The sequence below is a fragment of the Hylobates moloch genome, unplaced genomic scaffold (genome assembly GCF_009828535.3).
Source record: "Hylobates moloch isolate HMO894 unplaced genomic scaffold, HMol_V3 SCAFFOLD_5, whole genome shotgun sequence".
In the NCBI taxonomy this organism is placed as follows: Eukaryota; Metazoa; Chordata; class Mammalia; order Primates; family Hylobatidae; genus Hylobates; species Hylobates moloch.
In genome coordinates this window covers 44,595,626-44,612,066 of record NW_026652280.1, presented here as the reverse complement: position 1 = coordinate 44,612,066, position 16,441 = coordinate 44,595,626, and the positions used below count along the sequence as shown (strand labels likewise).

Here is a 16,441-nt window from a genome sequence, read left to right as displayed (position 1 = left end):
CCATCTCTACTAAAAATACAAAAAATAGTTGCGCGTGATGGCACTTGCCTGTAATCCCAGCTACTTGTGAGGCTGAGGCAGGAGAATCACTTGAACCCAGGAGGTGGAGGTTGCAGTGAGCCAAGATCACGCCACTGCACTCCAGGCTAGGCAACAGAGCGAGACTCCATCTCATAAAAAATAAAAAAGAGTATTTAATATGTAAATAGAAGGTAAAATAGTAACAGAATAATTATTTTAGCTGAGAAAAAAAAATACTGCATCTACCTTAGAAGTTTTATATGAACATGTTACATTTGGGAGGTAGTCTTGGTAGATAGGAGATGCTCTTCTAGTTCTGTGGAGAAGAACCCTATAATTAAGATAGTCTTTTCTTTGTATTGTGTGTCCCCTTCTTGCTAGATTCTGCTATTAAATTTAAGAGGAAAATGTGCATAGAAATTTTTTTTTCTTTAATTGTAACAAGGATACCATATGTTCTCACTTACCAGTGGCAGCTAAATGATGAGAACTAATGAACACAAAGAAGAGAACAACAGGCATTGGGGTCTACTTGAGAGGGGAAGGTAGGAGGAGAGAGAGGAGCAGAAAAAATAACTAATGGATACTGGGCTTAATACCTGGGTGACGAAATAATCTGTACAGCATACCCCCATGACATGAGTTTACCTTTATAACAAACCTTCACATGTACCCCCAAACCTAAAATAAACATTTTAAAAACTAAGTAAATAAAAAGAGGGAGGAAAAATAAATGTAACAAGAAGCCATTTGCATGCTTCCAAAATTTTGCCAAGAATAGCCAAAGCATTGGATGCCCCCCTTTTAAAAAATTTTGTGGTGAAGATCCCCAAACTTGACCTCATTCCATTCCCATTCCATCTAATTTGGCAGTTTTGTTGTTGTTTCGCTCCTGACTTCTCTAACTCCCTAAGAAGAAATTGTCTCAAGTAAAATTTAGAGACTGGGAAACAAAAGCTTAGTAAGGTCATAGGTTTGCCTAAAAGGATTGACTGAGGGACCTTGTTTTGGAGAAGATGAGGATCCTTGGCTCCCAGAATCTGTTCATAAATCTTTCCAGCTAAAAGCCAGTTTCTTAACTACATATGTTTCAAAATCCAAAAATGCAAAGTGTAAGTTCACTAATGATTTCACAAATGTCCTAGGCCTACTACTAGATTTCGTGAGTGCCACGTATTTCATTTAACATTTATTCATTTTATTGCCAAAAGCTTCAGGCCGAATTTCAGGTGAGTCGCTGCCTCCATGGTGGCGGCAGTCAGATGATTCTCTGTGTTCTGGTTGGGACTGAGTGGACCACAGCCACTCAAGGATCCCTTGAGAGTTGTGAGTGTTCTTTTTGATTTGAGGATGTGCCGTGAACGGAAGCCAAATACTAATAGACAGGACATCCTGTGATTCCCTTAGTTTACGATGGCCGAGGATGTGTGGGGTTTTTTTTGTTTGTTTGTCTCTTTTTTTTAATAAGATGATTACTTGCTTTTTTTCCTGTTAACAAGGGAGCCCAGATGATGATGTCCATTTGGCTTTTAGGACTCTAACTAGCGAACAACTAAGCCCCTGAAAAATCACATGAAGACACTGGAAAATCTCTTTATGTAAGACAGGGATGATTTGGTCATAATTCGCAATGAAGTGACCATCAGTTCTATTGGCTTGAAATAATAATGAACCAAATAGGGGAAATGACCGAAGTGAAAGTTCTTGAAATTAAGGATGTTAAAATAAAATTATGAAATCTAGTATACTGTGGTATACCTATACAATTAAGTATTATGCAAATATTACATGTGAAGAAAATATGAAAAAAGTTCACAAATGTACAAATGTTAACAGAAGCGAGATGATTATTACAAACATTTATATGGATTGTATTAGTTTTCCAGGGCTCCCATAACAAACTACCACAAACCAGGCGGCTTAAAATTGATCCTGTCACAGTTGTGATGAGGGAGGCTAGAAGTCTAAAACCAAGGTGTTGGTAAAGCGATGCTCCCTCCAAGAGCTCTGGGAGATCCTTCCTTGACTCTTCCGCCTTCTGTTGGCCCCCGTGTGCTCCTTGGCAGCTTCATCACGCCCATCTCTGCCTTTCATTATCACCTGGCCTTCTTCATCTGTGTTTTTTACATGGTCGTCTTTTAAGGAACCAGTCATTGGATTTAGGGCCCACCTTAATCCAGTATATCCTCACCTTAACTAATTATATCTGCAAAGACCTTTTTCCAAATAAAGTCATAATCTGAGGTTCCAGGTGGATATGAATCTTGCGGGGACACTATTCAGTTGTGTGTGTGTGTATACATATGAACCCATTTTTATAAATAACTGTATGTGTGAAACACATACACACATGTACCCCTTACCAGACACACATAAAAGATGTTTAGGGCCGGATGTGGTGGCTCACGCCTGTAATCCTAGCACTTTGGAAGGCCGAGGTAGGTGGATCATGAGGTTAGCAGTTCAAGACCAGCCAGCCTGGCCAACATGGTGAAACCTTGTCTCTACTAAGAATACAAAAATTAGCCAGGTGTTGGTGGCGCAAGCCTGTAATCCTATCTGCTGGGGAGGCTGGGGCAGGAGAATCGCTTAAATCCAGGAGGCAGAAGTTGCAGTGAGTGGAGATCATGCAACTGCACTGCAGCCTGGGTGACACAGCAAGACTCTGTCTCAAAAAAAAAAAAAAAAAAAGATGTTTAGGAAGATATGAATATGAGTGTTATAACTGGGTGATGGAACAGTGGAAATTTTAATTTTATTTTTTATCTGTATTTTCTGCATTAGTGAAAATGGATAGTTTTTTTAATAGAAAAATCTGGCTTTTTGAATAAACAGTAGCACTTTGACATCTTAAAAAAATTGTAGATTTTTATTTTTACTAACATCCTACTTTAAGTTTGTTGTTACTTTGCCTCATCCAACTTTAATGAAATACTTTAACTTTAAATAATTAATCCTTTGTAGCATGTATACATATCTAAATATACATAATCCATTAATATATTTGTGATATTAAATGTTTATTATGCTTATTATTATAACAATAGCTAAAGCTGAAATAATATAAAGTAAAATAGGTCTTTGAGACATTGAATCAACCAGTGTGATTGTCAAGTTTTTGATTTAGGTTTGGAAAGCCAAAAAAAGAAAAGAAAACTTATAATTCTTACTCAATTGCTGAACTCAAACCTTTTTTTCCTTAAAAATGTTTTTAAAGTCTCTAACCCTAGGAACCTAGAAACTCAGTGTGGAGGCAGGATGGAGAGGCACTTTACCAAATTTTTAAATTTCATCTGTTCAAATTGGCTCAAATACTGGGTAACTTTTATCACAGGTATCTACTCTAGAACTACTTCATCCACTGACCCTTCTTATTTAGACATTTTTGTCTATAGTAACATCTCTAGTTATTTAGTCAAAAAGTTCACTAGGTCTTGTGGTAATTTCCTTTTTCTTAATTATCTTTGAATGCTTATGAACTAATTGTTATTGTTCTGTCTTTATCCCAAGTTTAACAAAACATTCTCAATTCAGTAGTGACCCCTATCCCTAACATTTGTTAAACTACTGCAGTATACTGTATTAAACATTTTGTCCTTTGCTCCTGTAAGTCCTCATAGCATAGCACTGCAGAATCGAAAGAGGAGACTGCAGTTCAAAAAGCTTCCCTGCTTCCACTGTCCTTCCCAAACCCATGGTCTTACCATGTATCTGCCCCTCTGTTTTTTTTGTTTGTTTTGTTTTGAGACAGAGTTTCACTCTTGTTGCCCAGGCTGGTATGCAATGAGGGGATCTCAGCTCACTGCATCCTCCACCACCCTGGTTCAAGGGATTCTTCTGCCTTAGCCTCCCAAGTAACTGGGAGTACCGACGTGTGCCATCACGTCTGGCTAATTTTTGTATTTTTAGTAGAGATGGGGTTTCTCCACGTTGGCCAGGCTGGTCCCGAACTCCTGACCTCAGATGATCCACCCGCCTCAGCCTCCCAAAACGCTAGGATTACAGGCATGAGCCACCATGCCCTCTGTTATTTCTATACCTGATTTGTTTTGAACATGGCACAATTTTTATCTACTTTTTACTGGAATGCTCAGTTTCTGTACTTCCCTTTGAAAATCGTAGTGATATTACACTGATGCTAGAAATGTTGTAACTTGATGTTTGACCCGTGACAAGGTAGTAGAGAAGGAGAGCAGAGAGATAGTGCAAGGAGTGTGTGTGTGTGTGTGTGTGTGTGTGCGTGTGTGTAAACTGATTTTTGTCAGGGGCTGCTAGGTACTTCTAATGCAAAAGTCTGTCAGTTCATTCTTCATTCTAGTAAATAAATAGAGATATTTATTGATTTAAAAAATTCTTCTTCTGTTCCATATACAATATATACAGTGATGGTATCTGGTTGCCCAAACAAGAGTACCAGAAGAATAGGGAAGGGAAAAGAAGGATGAACTCTGATCCTGGGGTGGAATTTTAAGAAGATATGGGGAAATCCATTCTCTGGCTGAAATGAGAGAATCATTTCACACGGGAAAAGAAGTTTTGGGGACGATGCCCTAGGGAGCTGGTAGTGAAATAATGCTCCTAGTTTTGATAGTATTTCCCCACTGCTCCACCAACTTAGCTGAACATCGTTTATCTTAGCTCAGCTGTAGCAATGACCAAAATTTCCATTTGCTACTCCTCATAAAGTGCAGGAGAGAGCCCGTCTTGTATGTAATTCGCAGTTTCTTCTCTGGGGTTGGAGCATGGGTTTGATGTAGAAGCAGATCAGTACCTTGCCAGCTGAACCCAAGGAGTTAAGTTTAATGTTGTGCTGTTTTCCAATTTGAAGTTCTCAGTTTTGATTCTGTGTCAGAGTCTACTATGGAAATAATTAAGAAGAGTGGATAAGCACAAATACGACTGGGGGCATAAGGATGTCTTTTGGAGTCAGATTCACTGGAATTTTTTTTGCCACTGGCCTGTACTTCCCTCGTCCTGTTAATAGGCTTAATTTTATTGGTACTTCATTTTCCATTTTCATTTCAAAATGTTCTCATGAGTTTAAAATTCAATTTTACCATAATGTAAATACAGACCTTTGTGTCGGCACCAATCTCTAAGAGTAGAATACTGAGAGGCTTGTCTATTTTTTTTTAAGAAATAGATTTTTCTAAACACATAGTCAAGATACCAATCTGAAGTCTTTCATTAGCTTTGAAAAAATTATAAGCAGTATAATGTACATGGTCTCTGTCCATTTTGACTAATTTACCACAAAAAGCAAATTGAGAGACTTGAACCCCAAATCTGTAGTAACTGGAAATGTACGATGTGATGATTCCTACGATATTAACATAGCTTATATATTACAGCTGGCAGCTTTGCCAGCCAAAAGATCATTCCCAGCGATAAACTGAGTAACTAGCCACCCAAATCTCTACATTTTGAGCTTTTCTTCACAGAAACTTAAAATCATCTTGGTTAAAGTGAAAATGTAAGGCCGGGCGCGGTGGCTCAAGCCTGTAATCCCAGCACTTTGGGAGGCCGAGGCGGGCGGATCACGAGGTCAGGAGATCGAGACCATCCTGGCTAACACGGTGAAACCCCGTCTCTACTAAAAATACAAAAAATTAGCTGGGCGTGTTGGCGGGCGCCTGTAGTCCGAGCTACTCGGGAGGCTGAGGCAGGAGAATGGCGTGAACCCAGGAGGCGGAGCTTGCAGTGAGCCGACATGGCGCCACTGCACTCCAGCCTGGGTGACAGAGCAAGACTCCGTCTCAAAAAAAAAAAAAAAAAAAAAAAAAAGTGAAAATGTAAAATGAGGTCTTGGTAGAATTTAAAAAGACAAAATGGCTTTATTAAAGACCACAATTGTGTCCTCACTTGGAATTCTTTTTTCTTCCTGCTTAATATCATGACATAAACACAAGAGCAGGGAGAGTCTTAATTAAAAGCAAGAATCCTAGAATTCGTCCTAGGTCCAAATCCCTGCTCTGCCACTTAATAATTGTGACTAGACAAGTCACTAAACCTCTCTGAGTCTGTATCTTTTCCTACATAACATAAAAGCAGCAGTGATCACATGGCATTGTTGCAAAGATTAAATGAGAAAATTCCTGTTTTACTCTTTCATTAGGCATGTGGAAAGTTTTCAATAAATATTAGTTATTGCAACTTCTAATCTAGTTCCCCTTCTTTACTAGTGAAGAAAAGGAGATCCCAAAGAGTTGAGACACATGTGCCCACATTTATCCAACTGGTAGATAGTTCTGGAACTAGAAGCTGGTGCCCCTGATGCCTAGAACAGAGCTCTCATTAAGCTGCAGGGCAGCTAGGGAGCATTTGGTATCTGTGTTCCAGACATTTCCCTACTCACCTGTAAAAAAAAAAATACATAGAAGACAGGGTCCTTTAATTCACTCAACCCTAGTCTGTTCCTAGCCATCTCACGTAGCACTAGGGGCACGTATCAATAATTGCCTTTTGTATGATTTGGGGCACCTTTGTTTGCATTCATTCAGCATTTATTTATTGTGTACCTACTGTGTGCCACACACAGTTCCAGACACAGGAGATAAAGCTGTAAACAAAACATATTCTATAAAGTTTCTGCCTTCATAGAGCTTACATCCTGGGGGCAGGAGGAGTGGACAGATGATAAACAAGATAATTACCAATGGTGTTAGTATCACCGAGGGCAGAGTAGAGAGCTGTGGGAGTAACTGGAAGCGGCCACTTCAGAGGTGGGCATGGAGGGCTCACTGGAGAGTTGACATTTAAGCCAAACCTGAAGCATGAGATGCAGCCAACCCTGCCAAGTGCCGGAACGAGCTGCTCTTCCGTTTCATGAGGTCTTGAGCCCCAGTTATCCCTAAGGATGAAACTTGAGGCTGTGGTCTGTCATTTGTTTCTTATTATGAGAAGGTTTAGAAAAAGCAGATACCGAAGTACCTGAGAAGGAACTAGCACCACCAAGAGTACAAGAGAGCTCAGAACCAGGAGGCGGGGACCACTCCTACAAAATGTGTGCACCACAGGACTTTGCCTAGTGGCAGCATGATTGTTTGATGGCCGCATACGCTTCTGCTATATCACATGCACCTGATTTCATGCAGTGGACTAACAACTGAGCATGACCACCCACTATGGTACCAGCAGCACCCATGTCCCAAAAGGTTGATCCAGGGCCCTGCTGGTTGGGGGCAGCGTGGGCATGACTGGAAAAGACTTGGGATCATGGGAGAGAGCTAAGGTCAGGGTAAGAGGGAACGAGGCCAAGTAGGGCTGGGAAAGTAAACAGAAGGCATATGGTCAAGAAGGAGTGGATGTGCTGGGAGCTGAGTTGAGGGGGGAGGGGGTGCTGAGAAAAGTTGGTGCCCTAAGGAGACCAGCCAAGCCCTGTGGCATGGGAATGAGCTCTGGGTCATTGAAATTATTTTCAGAGCATGGACGAAGCCACCCACTACTAGAAACAGATGGACATTTAGGCAAATATAATCAGCTGCATTTCTGACCATATGAAGAAGTGTATGTCTGTGTGGGGCAGGGAAGGCTTAGCCTTTTACTCTCTCATTGTACATGTCAAGTTTCATTCATATCTATGGACATTATGAATGCCACAAAGAACTTTTTTAGAATTCCAAAATTTCATCATACCCTGGATAAGAGCCAAATTTCCAAGTCATTTCAGGGCTGTGGCTATTGACTTGTTAAGTCTGAGTTTAGAAAACAAAACAAAAATCCACCCGTATATGCTGTTTTGAAAGTTTGTCTTTTTTTGTTTAGTTACCATAGAGTGGCTAGCCAAACTAAGCTCTGTATGCAAGGAGCTGCCTAATGAATAGTAGTGGATGAGGTTAATGCAGATAAATAACAATGAGGCTGTTAAAAATGGAGTTGATTTTCAAGGTGACTGACGGAATGTCCTATTGTAGGCGGCTGGAGACATCTGCGTTTTAATGAGATTTTTTTTTTTTTTTTAAATCATATGTAGAATACTTGGTGATATGGCAAGAAAGAGCTTAATCTCCGTGTTTTGAGAAGTAATCATCAATGGTAAAAAGGATGGGCACCCTGAAAAAGAGTATCATTTTTCTGTTCATTCTCTCTCAGAGGTGGCAGTTATTAGCTGTCGTTAGGAGTTCTGATTGTCAGACTAAATGGAACTTTGTACGCACATTAAAAGCATTATCATTAAGCAGTGACTGATAATGAAGAGCACATTCATACTGGAATGATAGGCAGCCTGGAAAAGCCTGCAGTAGAGAGCAGGCACCTCAACCCTGATAAAACTCAAATTTATCTCATCTTCCTCTAAACAGCATAGTTTTCAAGATTCTTACATTGGTTTTCTTCACTAGTTCTAAACCATCAATGCCTAATTTTGAGAAAAAAATGGTATATTTCAGTGTCTATATTTTAATAAAGTATGTGTATGTTGTCATGTGGACAGTGTCCTGATGTTTCTCCATCATCCTTGTGTGAAGTCAGTTCCATGCTCACACCCCTGCCACATGGAAGGAAGGCCTGGCCGCAGGGAGGGTCTGTGCCTGGAGGAGTTGGTCTTGCATTGTCGGTCTAATCCCATCACAGTCATAGAGCCCCGTAAAAGTAAAATACGTGCAGGTCTGCCCACAGCAGCTTATGTGTGCTATTACCTGGAGACAATAAATGACTTCTTAAATTCCCATTCCAGCCCTAGAATCCATGCATACGGCAGTTAGTCCACAAGTTAAACAGAAGCTTTAATACCCAGTTTTAGGTGAAACTCCATAGTTCCTGTAATCTCTCTCCAGGAGATTTTATCCTGTCAAGGTTTGTCTTTCAGAGACACCCTCTTTGACTCCCTCTTTGCTCCACCCTGATCTCCCTCCTCAAACAAATACTTTCTCTGTGCACCACATTGCAGGTCACAAATAAAGAGAAAGTGATGAATCTAGAATGATCTGGTGATATTCTTTCCTTGGGTGAAATGTTTAAATCCTGCCTCTCGAGGTATTGAGCCTAGAGAATGAATTATGCGCAGATGAAAAGCGGGATGTTTCTGGTTCAGGAGACACATTTACACCGTCCCTCCCTATGGAAGCCCAGTTCATTATTAGGGGAGGCTGTGGGAGATTTAACATCAGCCTTTTGTCCGAGGACGCTGGGAAGGAGGCACACAGGCAGGATCTATGTTTACAAGGCTTTTCAGAGGAAAAGACGTTTGGGGGGATGTCTGTGATGGGACTGAATCTCTTCATTTCCCTCCAGAGGATAACATATATTCTAATGCAGAAGTAGTCTTTGAGAAAAACTTTCGAGGTTTCTTCTTTTGGCTAAGTATTTAATCTGTGGGCATGAATGTACAATTTGCAGGTTATTTTAGAAAGATGCCACTTCTAAGAGAAGAAAATATTGGTGATTGATAAATCTCTTTTTAAATTCTCATAATATTTGCAGATACTTAGAAATGTTTACAAAATGGCTATTTCTGTTAGAATAACACAAAATTCTTCTAAGTAAAAAGCCTTCTTTACAAGTGCATTTGAAATAATGCACCTCACTTTACCTGCTATGCTGGAACAGGCCAACTTTGACAATCTCAAAACCTTTAACCAGGGAACAACTCTGTGAAATGAGAATTGACAGTGTGGCCTTGACCTGGACCGAGCGAAAGTCCAGTGACTGGCAAAGAAAGCCATTCTTGTGGATCACAGGTCCTTCTCCCCTGTTGGCATGTGTAGAAACACTTTGAAAGGATCTCAAACACCAGGTCAGTTGGACTTAATTTCCAAGGAAGCATCGATATTTCTAACCATTACCTTAATAAACCACTTGGGTTATAAGAAATTCAGAAATCATTATATGCTCAAGCCCAAAGAAATAAGTTTCTTAGGTGAAAGAAAAATATAGTTTTTCTTTATATCTCTCTTCTAGTCTGCTTGTTGTTTCATTTATGTGAAACTGGGTGAAGAATGCACTGCATGTATTTACCCTAAACTGTTGGTAGTGGATTACTTTCCCCAGTGATGGGAGAACATGTTGAAAATAGAGATTGTTATGAGAGAAAAGAAAGACAGTCACACATATCACACATATGGGTATGGTTGTCACTGCAACATGTGTGAACAGAGTACTTTGGCATGTGGTGGGTTGAACTTTCAGAACTTTTTTTTTTTTTTTTTGAGACGGAGTCTCACTCTGTCGCCCAGGCTGGAGTGCAGTGGCGTGATCTCGGCTCACTGCAAGCTCCGCCTCCTGGGTTCACCCCATTCTCCTGCCTCAGCCTCCTGAGTAGCTGGGACTACAGGTGCCTGCCACTACGCCCGGCTAATTTTTTTTGTATTTTTAGTAGAGATGGGGTTTCACCATGTTAGCCAGGATGGTCTCGATCTCCTGACCTCATGATCCACCTGCCTCGGCCTCCCAAAGTGCTGGGATTACAGGCGTGAGCCACCACGCCCGGCCTCAGAACATTTTATGTTGAACATGAAGTTTCCAGTTGAATGTGGACTCCTTTAAGGAGTGACATAAAGAAGGTAACTTAAAAAAAAAAAAAAAAAAAAAAAAAAGAAGGAGAAGAAGATAGCTTAAATCCAAAAGGCCCTTTAAAGGCTCAGCCTCCAAGTGGGTTTGGTGTAAGTAAATCCAGGCCAAACGGGATCTCCTTGCAGAGCAGCAGATAGCAGTCAACCACTTATGGAGGCTGTTCTTCTGCAGATGAGCTTGCCTGAATTTGAGAAGTTTGGTAAACTCAGACTTTAGATGATATAAAAACAAAAAAGTCAGGCTGGGTACTGTGGCTCACGCCTGTAATCCTAGCACTTTGGGAACCCAAGACAGAAGGATTACTTTTTGAGCCCAGGAGTTCGAGATCAGCCTATGCAACATAGTGAGAACCCTGTCTCTACAAAAAAATGAAAAATAAGCCGGGAGTGGTGGCACACGTCTGTAGTCCCAGCTACTTGAGAGGCTGAGCTAAGAGGATCGCTTTAGCCGAGGAGATTGAGCCTGCAGTGAGCTATGATGGCACCACTGCACTCCAGCCTGGACAGCCGAGGGAGACCCTGTCTCTTTAAAAAAAAAAAAAAAAAAAAAAAAATCTGGCCAGCATGATGGTTCACACCTGTGGTCCCAGCTACTCAGGGGTGCTGATACAGTAGGATTGCTTGGGCCCAGGAGGCAGAAGTTGTGAGCCAAGATCTCACCACTGCATTCCAGCTTGGACTGCACTCCAGCCTGAACAACAGAGCAAAACCTCATCTCAAAAAAAAAAAAAAAAATCAAAATAGGTTCCACATTAAACCCTTTTCCTTATAGCCACACACCTCAAATGGGACCAGAGCCAGATCCCAGGACAACAATTGGCCTATCATGAACCCTGCTGGAAAAAATATACATATATGTATATATACTGTTTTGTCCTCCAAAATGAGTGATCGGTGAAAGTGTGAAAAGAGAAAATGGGGACAGGCAGCCCCCTCCCCTGAAGTATGGCTGATAGTGTGTTTGCAAGGGCTGGGGCAGGGCAGAGAGACAAAATGAATTACATAGGAAATAATTTCAGTTAGCACTCATAATGCTAGCTAGCACATATTATATATTTGCTTAATTTGGAAAAGCCACTTCTCTGGAATAATTCACAAACCTTGCCAAATTTGTTCTTGAACAAAATTGTTGAATATTTTGTAGTTAAGTTTTGGGTGCAGAACTGGTAAAGGTGGTAGAATTCATATTTTGCTCAGTAGGCTAACTCAGGTCTCATTGACTCACATAAAACTCCATTTATTTTAGTAAGCAGAAATACAGTGTCTAATATGTCTGATTCAATCACTACTGCAAAGCATAACCTTGCTGTACCTCTCCACCCAGCACCACCACCAAATACTGAATAAAGGATGAAACTGAGCAAAATCTACACATTGGCCCTCAGCCGGAGGCTGTCCTTTTTCTAAAGTCATGTGTATCAGTAGTCACTATCCACAGACAAGCTAGAATCGTGACTTTGCCTGCTAGAGGTCTGAAGGGATTTTTGTTTTTTCTGTGTGTTTTTCTCTCTTCTGTTTGCAAAACAAAACAAAAAACCAGCTGGGTGTGGTGGCTCACGCCTGTAATCCCAGCACTTTGGGAGGCCAAGGCGGGCAGATTGCCTGAGGTCAGGAGTTCCAGACCAGTCTGGCCAACATGGTGAAACCCCGTCTGTACTAAAAATACCAAAAAAATTAGCTGGGCGTGGTGGCACGTGCCTGCAATCCCAGCTATTTGGGAGGCTGAGGCAGGGGAATTCCTTGAACCAGGGAGGTAGACGTTGCAGTGAGCCAAGATCACGCTGCTGCACTCCAGCCTGGGCAACAGAGTAGGACTCTGTCTCAGAAAAAAAAAAAAAAGCGTATTCCCACCTTCCAAGAAAGATATTCTAATATTCATGTAAAAAGTGTGTAACTATATTGTGATTATTAGTTTATTTTCAAGTAGGGGCAATAAATGCAAATTTGTTTTAAAATAAAATTTAAATACAATATTAAAGTATGGTGACCCAGGGACTGCAGTGCTAGGAAAGTGTTCCTCCCTTATCTCCTACTTGCTGTGCTGTTGCACTGACCAGATCTTTATTTTTATTTTTTTTTTATTTTTATTTTTGAGACGGAGTTTCACTCTGTCACCCAGGCTGGAGTGCAGTGGCCCAATCTCAACTCACTGCAACCTCTGCCTACCAGGTTCAAGCGATTCTCCCGCCTCAGCCTCCCTAGTAGCTGGGACTACAGGCACATGCCGCCAAACCTGGCTAATTTTTGTATTTTTAGTAGAGATAGGGTTTCGCCATGTTGGCCAGGCTGGTCTCGAACTCCGGACCTCAGGTGATCCACCCGCCTCGGCCTCCCAAATTGCTGGGATTACAGGCATGAGCCACCGCGCCCAGCCTGCACTGACCACATCTTAAACAACACAGTGATCTGGTTGAGATTCCAATTGAAAGCCACAAAGTGGGAGACAGTGCTTTGACTTTCTCCTTTGCAAGGATGGGACAGAGAGATGCTTGTGTCCCAGAAGCCGTGTGGCAAGTCACCTAAGAATAAACTGTTGTTTCCATGTAAACGACATGCTGAAGATCCAAACATGAGAATAAACCCCGCACAGTGAGTTGCTCCTTGTTCTGTAATAGTTAGTATGACCTTACCTTTCATAACCATTTATCTTTCTTGACTGAGTCTTTGGGAAGTACTCCATGAATTAAAAATTAGCTTTTTGAATTGTATAATTCCTACCTTCCATAGGATGTTGATGTAATTGGTAATATCCCTAAGGACTAGCAGTCGTGGATTGAAGTTGGTGTCCACTTTTGTAAGGGAAGAGTATGATTCCTGCCCTGCTTTCCTCCCAGGATTCTTCCAAGGGTCAATAGAACCGCTTTATCTCTAAAAAGATATAAAATTTCCTTGTGTTATCCACACAGCATTTCTGCAGACTAAGTAGGGACAAGTACTTTTACCTTTATATTGTCATATAGATTGAGACCCCAGAAATCATAATGAAATCTTAGGATTTTAGAATGTATCCACCTAGAGACTAGGACAATTTAATACTGTCTCACCTGAGTTTAACATTTGGAAAAAATAATACGAATGTTCTAGCCACTTGTATCATTTAAGTTTAACTATATGGAAAGCACACCTGTAGAAAAAGCAGGAGCTGAAAGAATTGGGAAAACAAAAGGATGGCTGGCAGTGCAGGAATAGAATCCTTTTTCCACTTTGTCTGACACTTGACTTCCGGGAGGTTCAGGACAGTTCCCCTTCCAGGGAAAGTGAGTCCAGACTCAGAACTCTCAGGCCTAAAATCGGAAAAGCTGGCTTTTTTGGGTTGGGGGCAAACAATGGGAGCAAAGACAGCCACAGAGTGAAGTGCGTTTAGAAGTGCCTTGCTGAAATTTGGAAAGAGGAAGATCGATTATAAGAATATTCCCATCAGCAGGAGTGTTAAATAGAAATTAACTATATTGATTTCATTGCTATTAATTTGAAGTAGGTATTGAAGTCTACTCATTTAATGTGTTGTTATTTTATTTTAGGAAATGGTGAAAAATTTCTCACCTTCATTGGTTCACTTATTCTTAATCTGTCTTCTAAACTAGTTATCTCACAAGTCCCTTAACACATGGTGGCCCCTGCCACGGGGCTTATGGGGACTACAGTTGTGTTGGCTAGCAAAGGGATATGGTGGAGATTTGAGTGGTATGCCCGGTAACTAAGTACCCAGAATTTTTCTAAAGCCCAGATCTGGTGCTGTTTTCATTGTTTACCTGATCATCTTAATGAAGTACTTGAAGGCAGATAGTGCCTTGACTTGCCTTTGTGAGCTGAATGTCTGTTTACATTATGAAAGGACAATTGTTGTCCTTAAGTGAATGTTATCAACAAAGACCTGGAGGAAAGTGTGATTTATTGACAAACTGCAGCAAATGACTTGCTTCCTTGTTCATATGGATTTTTAAAAAGCTGTAGTTACTCTTCTACCTGTACTTCTGTTGTACATTACTTTCTCTTATGTAACCACAGAACGTTTTTACTCACTTGTGTATGGGTTATTTTTCTAAAACACAGGTCTGTTTGTGTCTTCTCTGCTTTGCATTTAGATTTTTTTAAAAATCATCTTGATTAAAAATTTCATCTCAATTTGGTTTGGTGCCATCTAGCACAACGCTGGGCCTCGACACCACATCCTCCATCAGTACATTGCCCAGTAATGCAGAAGCTTTCCATTATTGCCCGAAGAAGAAATCGCTAGAAAAGCCCGTCAGCTGCCAAAAGTTATGCCAGTGTACGATCATTTCATCAGTCCAAAATATTTTAAATTTTGAATTATTTACCTTTACTAAGATTATGCATAATTTACATAGGTGATTTTAAAAATTGATTACATTTAAAAAGCAAATGGTTTCGTTTAATAAATGATGGACTAAAGAAAACAGTGGAAGTTATTAACCAAAAAGTAAAAAACCTTTAATAATGGTGTAGAAAGCAGTAATTATGGTCACACTATCTGAGATTCCAATGCTGTGAGATTTTTCAGATCTTTACGAGAAGACAATTTAGAGATAAGGGTGCTCTTGGGAATGGAGGGATAGATATTTATTTTTACATTTATTTCTAAATAAAACCTTCATTTAGCACTTTAAAGTAGAAAGCAGATTTTTATTGCTTTCATGAGCATAAATAGGAACTCCAAGCACAACTATTTCATAAAATATAGATTTTTGTCTAAAACCTATATAACTATAGATTTTGCTATTATATCTAGTCATGTTTAAAAATGTTACTTCTATATCTCTAAATACCATTTTTCACTAAAAGGAATCAGGAGCGCTTGGAGAAATTACTGGTTTTAGATCTGAGGCAAGAAATATACAAGTTGGGCTTGGAACATCTCGTCATATTGGAAAAGAAGAAGGTTATCAAAGACCACTAAGACTGTGTCAAAAGAACTTAGAAGCCAGCTTGAATAAGCTCTTGCAAGCTTTTATCAATAAAGGTATAATTTCAATGGATTGAAACATATCAAATATGTTTAAGTCCGTGGATTCATAATTATACTTCAAAATATAAGAACAAAAACTTCGTTGGTCATGTTTGGAGAATATTAGGGAACTAGTCATCACTTTGAAAACTGGCAAATAGAGAAAAAGAATTAGGCACCTCTCCTGCCTTTCCTCGATGACCTGTATCTCAGGGTACCTCAGAGGGAAATTTCTCTTTGTAGAATTATTCCAGCTAATAAATCAAGAATGAATAATAGAATATCACTTTGAAGTTTTAGTGAATCATTGGATCTAGGCAAATATCAGAGCTAACAATATCATGGAAGCAGGCAGTCAGAGGTAATAGTTATCTGCCTTCTGATGGAAGTTCAAACACGGCATGAAATAGTCTGTTTGATGTAATTGTCATATACTGGCATAACCTTTGGCAACTGATGGGCTGTTCTATTGGTTTCTTCTTCAGGCAGTAATGGAAAGCTTTTGCATTACCAGGCAGTGTATTGATGGAGGATTAGGTGTCAAAGCCCAGAGTTGTGCTAGATGGCATCAAATCTCTGTCCCATTAGAACTTGAATAAGATCAAGGCTCTAGATGGAATTATCAGTCTGTAGGGATGCAGAGGACAGAGGAACATGTTAAACCACAGCAGTGTGATACAATGAGAAAAATCCAGAATGTGGAAACTATCAGACAACCCAGTTCCTTCAACAACAACTTTTTTTTAATTGCAAGGAAAGATTACAAATAGAGAAGAAACTTTATAAAGAAATTTAAAGAACATATCAAAGAATCATAATGTATGAACCTTATATGAATCCAGATTCAAGCAATCTGAAGTTAAATTTGTATTATAATATATTGAAATGCATATTTGATATAAGTAATTATTTTCATTTTTAGATGTGATAATATTGTGTTTTTTTT

The 16,441-nt window shown here is 40.0% G+C and overlaps 1 protein-coding gene across 3 annotated transcripts in view; it reads left to right on the top strand.

Annotated features, from left to right (window-relative positions):
- The window catches only part of MAPRE2 (microtubule associated protein RP/EB family member 2), a 169,454-nt gene that overhangs the window by 78,248 nt on the left and 74,765 nt on the right, over positions 1 to 16,441 (top strand). The gene's annotated exons all lie outside the window — the stretch shown is intronic.